This window comes from Anas platyrhynchos, chromosome 33 (assembly GCF_047663525.1).
Source record: "Anas platyrhynchos isolate ZD024472 breed Pekin duck chromosome 33, IASCAAS_PekinDuck_T2T, whole genome shotgun sequence".
Taxonomy (NCBI): domain Eukaryota; kingdom Metazoa; phylum Chordata; class Aves; order Anseriformes; family Anatidae; genus Anas; species Anas platyrhynchos.
In genome coordinates this window covers 8,980,536-8,990,363 of record NC_092618.1, presented here as the reverse complement: position 1 = coordinate 8,990,363, position 9,828 = coordinate 8,980,536, and the positions used below count along the sequence as shown (strand labels likewise).

The window sequence follows — 9,828 nt, the reverse complement described above, 5'->3', positions numbered from 1 at the left end:
TGAAGGTGCCCCACTTGACCTGTGGTGCGCAGGTGGGGAAGGACTGGTGGCTGCATTTGGGACATTGCTGAGCAGCAGCTTTCAACGGATTCCTTTGTCCCTCCTGCTCCTCCTGGCCTGGGGAAGAGTCGAGTGGGGCTGGCATGCTCTGCAGGGGATGCCTGGGGATCTCTGCAAGGAGTGAGTTTTCATCTCTGCTCTTCTTTCTTTTGCAGTCCTCCGGCCTTCAGAGAACGACCCGGAACCCATGGTCTGTTCCCTGGCAGTTCAAACCACCCTGATCCTGACGTCAAGGCATAAGGCAATGTCAGGACGGAGATTTCCACTGCTGTGGTGCCGCTAGCCCCGCAGCAGTCCTCAAAAGAGCAATATATATTTTAATAGAACTAGGTTGTTGTCTCGTTATTCCAGCAGCTCCTTCACAGTGACTCGGTGCCATGACGCTGAGCTAACTTGGAGGCCACCAAGGACCCTGAGAAGTTCCCTCTGTTCCCCTGAGAAGGCAACTTCCTTGTGAGGGGAACAGAGGGCCCTATTTGTTAGCCTGACCCTACCCGTAGGGAAGTCTGCTGCCTCCCTGGGGCTAGGGTCATGGACGTTGCCAGAAAGCTTCCCAACCTGGTTTTCCCCTCTGATTACTATCGTCTTTTGATAGTCCAGGCCGGCAGTGATACTACTGAAGATAGAAGCCTGAAGACTATCGAGCGGGACTTTAGGGGACTGGGACGGGTAGTGGATGGAGTGGGAGTTCAGGTGGTGTTTTTGTCCACCCCTACAGTGGCAGGGAGGGGTACAGAGAGGACTCACGACTCACTGGGATCCACCAACTGCAACTCCTTCTTGCTGTCCTCTGTCAAACCTCTGTTCTCTACCACTAAGCTGTCCTCTGCTGGTCTCCTGTCCTCTGCCAGGCTGCTGTCCTCTACCGGGCTGCTGCCCTTTGACAGCAAGCTGTCCTCTGCTGGGCTTCTGTCCTCTGCCGGCAAAATGTCCTCTACCGGGGTGCTGTCCTCTGCCAGCAAGCTGTCCTCTGCTGGCCGGTTGCTGCCCTCAGAAGACCAGGTCTCCTGCCAGGCCAGCCTGGGCTGCCTGGGGGGCATGCCTCCCTCCTCATCAGATTCAGAAGGAGCCTCTGGAGTGGGAGAGTTCTCAAATAGAAAACGGAGGCTCCTTCGGGCAGGCGTGGGCTATGCTCGGGGACTCCTCGAAGGCCCAGTGCTCCTGCCCTGTCCGTCACTGCCGTGCACCGACGCTGAGGGTCCGAGCCACAGCTGCAGTCATATAAGGCGGACCCCTGGGGTGTCACCAAGGGAGGTCACCAAGGGTCCCATGTGACACGTGCCTGGGCTGGATGGGCCCCACCGGGCGCTGTAAGTTCGTGGGCGACACCAAGCTGGGCAAGGGGATCTGGACAGGCTGGATCAACGGGCCGCATCCAGCTGCGTGGCATTCAAGGCCAAATGCTGGGTTCCACACTTGGAATCATACAATATCCTGAGTTGGAAGGGGGCAGACCTGAAGGGATGAAAGACACGGTCTCCCGATGCCTCTTGAGCAGAAGGCCTTTATTGCCATTTTTCTCTGCTACATATACTTTCCCCGTAACCACATGCGCTGTCCACGCGCCCGAATCAGTCGTACAATTCATTAGAGACCCTCAGCCACGCGCCTCAAGCCAGCCAGCAATTGACCACTGCGCAAAGCTCATCTTTAATGCTGTAGCCAAGTTAATTTATCTCCACCTTGTTCAAGTTTTTGTTACTAATGCCTAGTAAAAAAAGGGGCTTTAGGGCTTTGGGGCGACTACTTAAAGGATCAGGGGCACAGGTTGTGTTTGCCTCTGTCCTTCCGATAGGGGGGATCGATGCTGACAAGCAGACTCATCACATTAACACGTAGCTTCGGGACTGGTGCAACTGGTAGAACTTTGGGCTTGCTGATCATGGGAGGGTCTATGTGACACTGGCCTGCTACCACCAGATGAGATGCGCCTCCCTGTAGTGGTTTTACCTGGCAAGGTTTTGGTAGCACGGGGCCATAGGAGTGGCTTTTGTGAGAAGGATCTGGAAGCTGCCCCATGTTTGCTAAGGGCCCCTCTGCTGACCAGAGCTGAGCCAATAAGTCACAGAATCACAGAATTTCTAGGTTGGAAGAGACCTCAAGATCATCGAGTCCAACCTCTGACCTAACGCCAACAGTCCCCACTAAACCATATCCCTAAGCTCTACATCTAAACGTCTTTTAAAGACTTCCAGGGATGGTGACTCCACCACTTCCCTGGGCAGCCTGTTCCAGTGTCTAACAACCCTTTCGGTAAAGAAGTTCTTCCTAAGATCCAACCTAAAACTCCCCTGGCGCAACTTTAGCCCATTCCTCCTCATCCTGTCATCAGGCACGTGGGAGAACAGGCCAACCCCCACCTCACTACAGCCTCCTTTAAGGTACCTGTAAAGAGCGATAAGGTCGCCCCTGAGCCTCCTCTTCTCCAGGCTGAACAAGCCCAGCTCCCTCAGCCGCTCCTCATAGGACTTGCTCTCCAGGCCCCTCACCAGCTTCGTCGCCCTTCTCTGGACCCGCTCAAGCACCTCCATGTCCTTCTTGTAGCGAGGGACCCAAAACTGAACACAGTACTCGAGGTGCGGCCTCACCAGAGCCGAGTACAGCCCCCCGTAGCCACCCATAGCCCCCCGTAGCCCCCAATAGCCCCCCATAGCACCCTAGAGCCCCCTATAGCCCCCTATAGCCCCCCTAGCCCCATATAGCCCCCTGTAGCCCCCCGCAGCCCCCTATAGCTCCCCGCCGCCCCCCCCCACCCCCCCCAATTCTCCCTCCACCCCCCCTTATCCCGCTCCTCACGTTCCGGTCCACGATGTCCCGGCCCTGGCTGGCCAAGCTGCTGCCGTAGGCGGCGGCCAGGCTGGACACGGGCTCGGCCAGGAAGGCGGCGGCGGGGGGGGGCAGGCGGGATGCGGAGGACGCCGGGGGGGCCGCCGGGGGGGCCCCGTAGGCCCGGGCCGGGCCGTGGGGGGGGGGGCGGCCCCGCCGCTGGTGTCGTCGAAGAGCGGCCGCGGCTCCGCCATCCGCGGAGGGGCCGGGCCCGGGCCGCGGCGCTTGGGGGCTGCGGGGAGAGGAGAGGGGGGGTCAGGGGGGGCCGGGGGGGGTCGGGGGAGGGGGGGGGCGCCGGGGGTCCGCACCGAGCCCCGCCGCCGCTCCCGGGGGCTCCATGGCGCTTCCGCTTCCGGTCACGTGAGGAGCGCGGGAGGAAGCTGTTGGCGGAGCGGCGGGGCGGGGCCGGAAGTGGCGGTTGCCATGGGGACGGGCGCGCGGGGCCGTGACGTCAGCAAGGGGGTGATGTCAGCAAGGCCACCGTGCCACCAAGGTGATGACGTCACCAAGGCCACCACGTCACCAAAGCCATGATGGCAACCAAAGCCATGACGTCACCAAGGCCACCATGTCCCCAGGGCCACCACGTCCCCATAGCCCCCATGGCCCCATAGCCCCCACGGCCCCATATCCACCATGTCCCCAGCGCCATCTTATCCCCAAGGCCACCACGTCCCCAAGGCCACACGGTGGCCGTGGTGGCCCTAGGGCTGTCCCTGAGGTGTCGTGGCCATTTCCTGGCCACGGCGGCCATCTTGTCCCCAAGGCCACCACGTCCCCAGGGCTACCACTTCCCCAAGACCACCATGTCCCCAGATCCACCACATCCCTGTTGCCACCACATCTCCGTGGCCACCACATCCCCAAGGCCACACGGTGGCCGTGGTGGCCCTAGGGCTGTCCCTGAGGTGTCGTGGCCATTTCCTGGCCACGGCGGCCATCTTGTCCCCAAGGCCACCATGTCCCCATGGCCACCACATCCCCATGGCCACCATGTCTCCGTGGCCACCATGTCCCCAGGATGACCATGTCCCCATATCCACCATGTCCCCATGGCCACCACGTCCCCAAGGCCACACGGTGGCCCAGGGGGGGCTGCTGCTGCTGGGCACCCTGGGGCTCTGGGTGCTGGAGGGGGGGGCGTGGACCCTCGGGACCCCCCCCGGGACCCTCAACGCCTCCGGGACCCCGCGGTGGGACCTGGCCTCCGCCTTCTTCTTCTCCACCACCCTGCTCACCACTGTGGGTAAGGAGCCCCCCCGCCCCCAAATCGGGACCCCCCCTCCGAATTGGGACCCTCCTAAAGAACCCCATGGGCACCAGGACCCCCCCAAGGGCATTGAGACCCCCGGGACCCCCATGAACCCCAGGACCCCCATGAGCACCAATTCCCCCAGGACGCCTCTGAGCACCAGGCCCCCCCGGGACCCCCCCAAGAACACCGGGACCCCCATGAACACCAGGACCCCCGTGGGCACCAGGACCCTCCATGGCCCCCCATAGGCACCGAGCCCCCTGAGAACCTCAGGACCCCCATGGGTTTTGGGACCCCCTTTAGCACTGGGACCCCCAGGCCCCCCCCCAGCCCCACCAGGCCCCCCCCAGCCCACAGAGCCCCCCAGTTCGCCCAGGACCCCCATCACCACCAAGCCCCCAACCTCCCCCCACCACCCCCAGGGGTCCCCCCTCCCCTTTCACTTACCGGGGGGGGTCCCCCCCCTAAATTTCCCTCCCCCCCCCAGGCTACGGCCCCGTGGCCCCCCTGTCCCCGGGGGGCAAAGCCTTCTGCTTGGCCTACGCGGCGCTGGGCGTCCCCTTCACGGTGTTGACGTTGGCGGTGGTGGCCCGGTGGCTTTCGGTGCCGGTCACCCGGTGGCCCCGGCGCTACCTGAGGACGCGGTGGGGTTGGAGCCCCCGGGGGGCCGCCGGGCTCCATTTGGGGCTGCTGGCGGGGGCGGTGGCGGGGGGCTTCGTGCTGCTGCCTGCCGCCGCCCTGTGGGCCCTGGGGGGCTCCGGGAGCTTCTTGGACGCCGTCTTCTTCTGCGGCATGGCCGTCACCACCGTGGGGCTGGGGGACGCGGCGGGGGCACCGGAGGGGCAGCCCCCGCGCCACCTCTACCGGGTGGCCTTGGCCGGTGAGCGGGGGCGGGGGGTTGGGGGGGGGCGTTGGGGTGGGGGGCGTTGGGGTTTGGGGATCTGGGGTTGGGGTTATGTGGGGGTTGGGGCTATGTGGTTGGGGTCTTCTTGGTGGGGGGGGTCTTCATTGGGGTGGGGTCTTTATGGTGGTGGGGTCTTCATGGTTGGGGTCTTCATGGTTGGTGTCTCCATGGTTGGGGTCCTCATGGTTGGGGTCTTCATGGTGGTTGGATCTTCGTGGTTGGGGGTCTTCATGGTTGGGTTCTCCATGGTGGTTGGGGTCTTCATGGTTGGGGTCTTTATGGTTGGGGTCTTCATGGTTGGGGTCTTCATGGTTGGGGTCTCCATGGTTGGGGTTTAGATGGTTGGGGTCTTCATGGTTGGGGTCTTTATGGTTGGGGTCTTCATGGTTGGGGTCTTCGTGGTTGGGGTCTTCGTGGTTGGGGGACTTCATGGTTGGGGTCTCTATGGTGGTTGGGTTCTCCATGGTTGGGGTCTCCGTGGTTGGGGTTTAGATGGTTGGGGTCTTCATGGTTGGGGTCTCCATGGTTGGGGTTTAGATGGTTGGGGTCTTCATGGTTGGGATCTTCGTGGTTGGGGTCTTCGTGGTTGGGGTCTCCATTGGGGTGGTGTCTTTATGGTGGTTGGGTCTCCATGGTTGGGGTCTCCATGGTGGTTGGGTCTCCACTGGGGCGCGGTCTCCATTGGGGTGGGGTCTTCATGGTTGGGGTCTTCGTGGTTGGGGTCTTCGTGGTTGGGGGACTTCATGGTTGGGGTCTCTATGGTGGTTGGGTTCTCCATGGTTGGGGTCTCCGTGGTTGGGGTCTCCATTGGGGTGGGGTCTTTCTGGTGGTGTCTTTATGGTGGTTGGGGTCTTCATGGTTGGGGTCTCCATGGTGGTTGGGTCTCCATTGGGGTGGGGTCTTCATGGTGGCGGGGTCTTCATGGATGGGGTCACCATGGCGGATTGGGTCTTCATTGGGGGGGGGTCTCCATGGGGATCTCTCCATGGGGTGGGGGTCTCCACGGGGGGGTGGGGGTCTCTGACCGCTGTGTCCCCCCCCCCCAGCCTACCTGCTGCTGGGGGTGACGGCGGCGCTGCTGCTGCTGGCGGCCTTCCAGCAGCTGCTGGAGCTGCACGGGGTCAGCGCCGCGCTGCGCCCCCCCCCGGACCCCCCCGAGGAGGACGGGGGGCTGCTGGACGAGGGGGGGCAATAAACGGGGGGCTCGAAGCGCGACGGGCTCGCTGTGGTCACTGGGGGGGGTTGGGGGTCCCAGATGCATGGGGGGGGGGTCCCAGACACATGGGGGGGGTCCCAGACACATGGGGGGGGTCCCAGGTCCAATAGGGGGGTTCCCGGTCCCATTGGGGGGTCACAGACCCATGGGGGGGGGGGGTCACAGCACCATTGGGGTGGGGATCCTGATCCCATTGGGGGGGGTCCCCAAACCCATGGAGGGGTCCCAGACACATGGGGGGCTCCCAGTCCCATTGGGGGGGCAGACACATTGAGGGGGGGAGCAGATACATGGGGGGGGTCCCAGTCCCACTGGGGGGGGTCCCAAACCCATAGAGGGGTCCCAGTCCCAAGTAGAGGGGTCCAGACTCATGAGGGGGGGGTCCCATTTGGGGTCCCAGTCCCTGTGACACCACAGCCCCCCCCCCACCCGACCCTATTAGGATGAAAGAACTCCCCCCCCCCCAGCTCATTTTATAGAAAACCTTTATTCTGTAAAAATTGGGGGGGAAGTGAGGGGGGGCTCACATGGACGGGGGGGGAGGGAGCGGGGGGCCGGGCACCCCCATGGGCACCCCCAGGAGCCCCCCCCCACCTCACCCCACAGCGGGCGGGGGGGGGATGCCGGACGGTGCCCCCCAGTGTCTCTCCATCCCCCCCCCCCCCCAGCTCCGATATATACAGACAATAAATACAGGGCCCCCCCCCCGGGATGGGGAGGGGGGGGCTCAGGCCGGGGGGCGCGCGGGGATGCAGCGGGGGGGTCCCTGCGCCGGGACAGAGCCGGGGGGGCAGAGGCAGCGGAAGGAGCCGGGGGTGTTGAGGCAGCGCCCCCCCCGGCACAGGGCGGCCTCCGAGCACTCGTCGAGGTCTGCGGGGAAAAGGGGGGGGGTCAGGGGGGGTCGGGGAGGGGGATTAAGGGGGGTTGGGGGGGATTTGGGGTGGGATTGGGGTGGGATTGGGGGGTTTTGGGGGGATTGGGGGAGATTGGGGGGGGAATGGGGTGGGATTTGGGGTGGGATTGGGGGGGGGGTTGGGGGGGATTGGGGTGGGATTGGGATTGGGGGGGATTGGGGTGGGATTGAGGGGGATTGGGATGGGATTGGGATGGGATTGGGGTGGGATTGGGGTGGGGTGGAATTGGGATTGTGTGGGTTTTGGGGTGGGATTGAGGGGGATGGGGATGGGATTGGGGTGGGATTTTGGTGGGGATTGGGATTGTGGGGGATTGGGATGGGATTGGGGTGGGATTGGGATTGGGGGGGATTTGGGGGGGGATTGGGGTAGGATTGGGGAGGATTTGGGGGGGATTTGAGGGGGGATTGGGGTGGGATTGGGGTTTGATTGGGATTGGGTAGGATTTGGGGTGGGATTGGGGTTGGGATTGGATTTGGGGTTAGACTGGGGTGGGGAGGGGTTGCGGATGGGATTGGGGTGAGATTTGGGATGGGATTGGGGTGGGATTAGGATGGGTTTGTGTTGGGATGGGAAGGGATTTGGGGTGGGACTGAGATTGGTTGGGATTTGGGGCGGGATTGGGATTTAGTTGGGATTTGGGGTGGGATTGGGATTGGATTTGGGGTCGGACTGGGGTGGGAAGGGGTTGCAGATGGGATTGGGGGGGGTGGGGATGGGATTGGGGTGGGATTGGGATTGGGGGTATGGAATGGGCATGGGATCGGGATTTGGGGTAGGATTGGGGTAGGATTGGGGTAGGATTTGGGGTTGGATTAGGGTGGGATTGGGGGTTGGATTAAAGTGGGATTGGGGATGGGATGGGGTGGGATTTGGTCTGGGACTGGGGTTTGGGATGGGATGGGATTGGGATGGGAACAGGCTGGGATTATGCCGGGATCAGGCCGGAATCAGGCCGGAATCAGGCCGGGATTAGGCCAGGATTAGGCTGGGATCAGGCCGGGATCAGGCCGGGATTAGGCCTGGATTATGCCAGATTAGGCCGGGACTAGGCCGGGATTATGAAGGAATTAGGACGGGATCAGGCCGGGATTATTCCGGGATCAGGCCGGGATTAGGCCGGATTAGGCCGGGATTATGCCGGGACTAGGCCGGATTAGGCCGGGATTAGGCCGGATTAGGCCGGATTAGGCTGGGATTAGGCCGGATTAGGCCGTATTATGCCGGGATTATGCCGGGACTAGGCCGGATTAGGCCGGATTAGGCCGGGACTAGGCCGGATTAGGCCGTATTATGCCGGGATTATGCCGGGACTAGGCCGGATTAGGCCGGATTAGGCCGGGATTATGCCGGAATCAGGCCGGGATTATGCCGGGACTAGGCCGGGACTAGGCCGGATTAGGCCGGATTAGGCCGGATTAGGCCGGGATTATGCCGGGACTAGGCCGGGACTAGGCCGGATTAGGCCGGATTAGGCCGGATTAGGCCGGGATTAGGCCGTGTCTCACCCACGCAGGCCACGCGTGCCGCGTCCAGCCGGTAGCCGGGGTCGCAGGCGCAGGTGAAGCCCTGGGGCACCCGCACGCAGTGCCCATGCTCGCAGCCGCTCAGCACCCCGCACAGCTCCGGCGGCAGCGCCTCGTCCCGGGGGTCTGCGGGGGGGGGTCCCCGTCAGCCCCCTCCCCATAAAAAAAACAAAATCCCCCCCCAAAACCCCTCAATCCCGCCCCCCCCCAAACTCACCATCCTCGCTGGCTCGCCCCGGCCGCTCGGCCACACCATGGGGCTGGAAGAGCCACGGGGGGGGGTCCTGGGGGGCGCTGGGGGGGCTGCGGGGCCGGGAGGAGCGGGGGGGGCCCCGGCGGGACCCCTCGAAATCCTCCAAGTCCTCGTAGCGGGGGGGGGCGGCGTAAAGGGCGTCCCCGCGGGGGTCGTAGCCCCCCCCCAGCCCATAGGGGTCGTAGTCGGCGCGCAGCCCCGGGGGGGGCAGGCGGGGGCCCGGACCCCCAAAGGGGAGGGGGCCGTAGGGCAGCCCGTAGTGGGGGGGGTATTCGGGGCCGTATTCGTAGGGGGGGCCCAGCCCCGGGCCGGGGGGGCGCAGGACGTTGCAGAGGAACTCGAAGTCATCTGGGGGGGGGGGGGGGGGGAGAAAAAAAAATGGGGGGGGGGGCAGGTTGTGGGGTGGGGTCCTAAAAATTGGGGATGCTAAGGGGGGGGGTGTAAAGAGGTGGGGGGGGCACTGTTATATGGGGGGTACCCAAGGGGTCTCCATTAGGGGGGGGGCGTTGTGGGGTGGTGGGAGGGGTTCCCATTATTGGGGGGGGCAAAGGGGTCCCTGTTATGGGGGGGGTCCAAGGGGTCCCAATCATGGGGGGGGTGTCTAAGGGGGACCCACTCTGGGGGGTGCCCATGGGGTCCCCATTATGGGGGTCTGGGGGGGGTCCCTATTGCTGGGGTAGGAGGGGGGCAGGGTGGGGGTCCCCCTGTGTGGGGTCTTGGGGACATGGGGACATGGGGACATGGGTATAGGGGATGGGGGGGTCGTGGGCATGGGAGGGGGCATGGGGACGTGGGCATGGGGGGGGGGACAGGGACATGGGGGGACATGGGGACACAGGGATGTGAGGCTATAGGGCCTTAGGGACATGGGGAC

At 64.0% G+C, this 9,828-nt stretch overlaps 2 long non-coding RNA genes across 2 annotated transcripts; both read right to left on the bottom strand.

The window, feature by feature from the left end:
• Window positions 1–347: 347 nt before the first annotated feature.
• Window positions 348–3,660, bottom strand: LOC140000363 (uncharacterized). The gene is made up of 3 exons (XR_011805506.1): window positions 3,195–3,660; window positions 2,857–3,118; window positions 348–1,515 (listed from the first exon to the last, which is right to left on the bottom strand). It is a non-coding gene; the product is annotated as an uncharacterized lncRNA (long non-coding RNA).
• A 3,069-nt stretch (window positions 3,661–6,729) lies between these two features.
• On the bottom strand, window positions 6,730–8,869 carry LOC140000364 (uncharacterized). The gene is made up of 2 exons (XR_011805507.1): window positions 8,684–8,869; window positions 6,730–7,131 (listed from the first exon to the last, which is right to left on the bottom strand). It is a non-coding gene; the product is annotated as an uncharacterized lncRNA (long non-coding RNA).
• Between the last annotated feature and the right edge of the window lie 959 nt (window positions 8,870–9,828).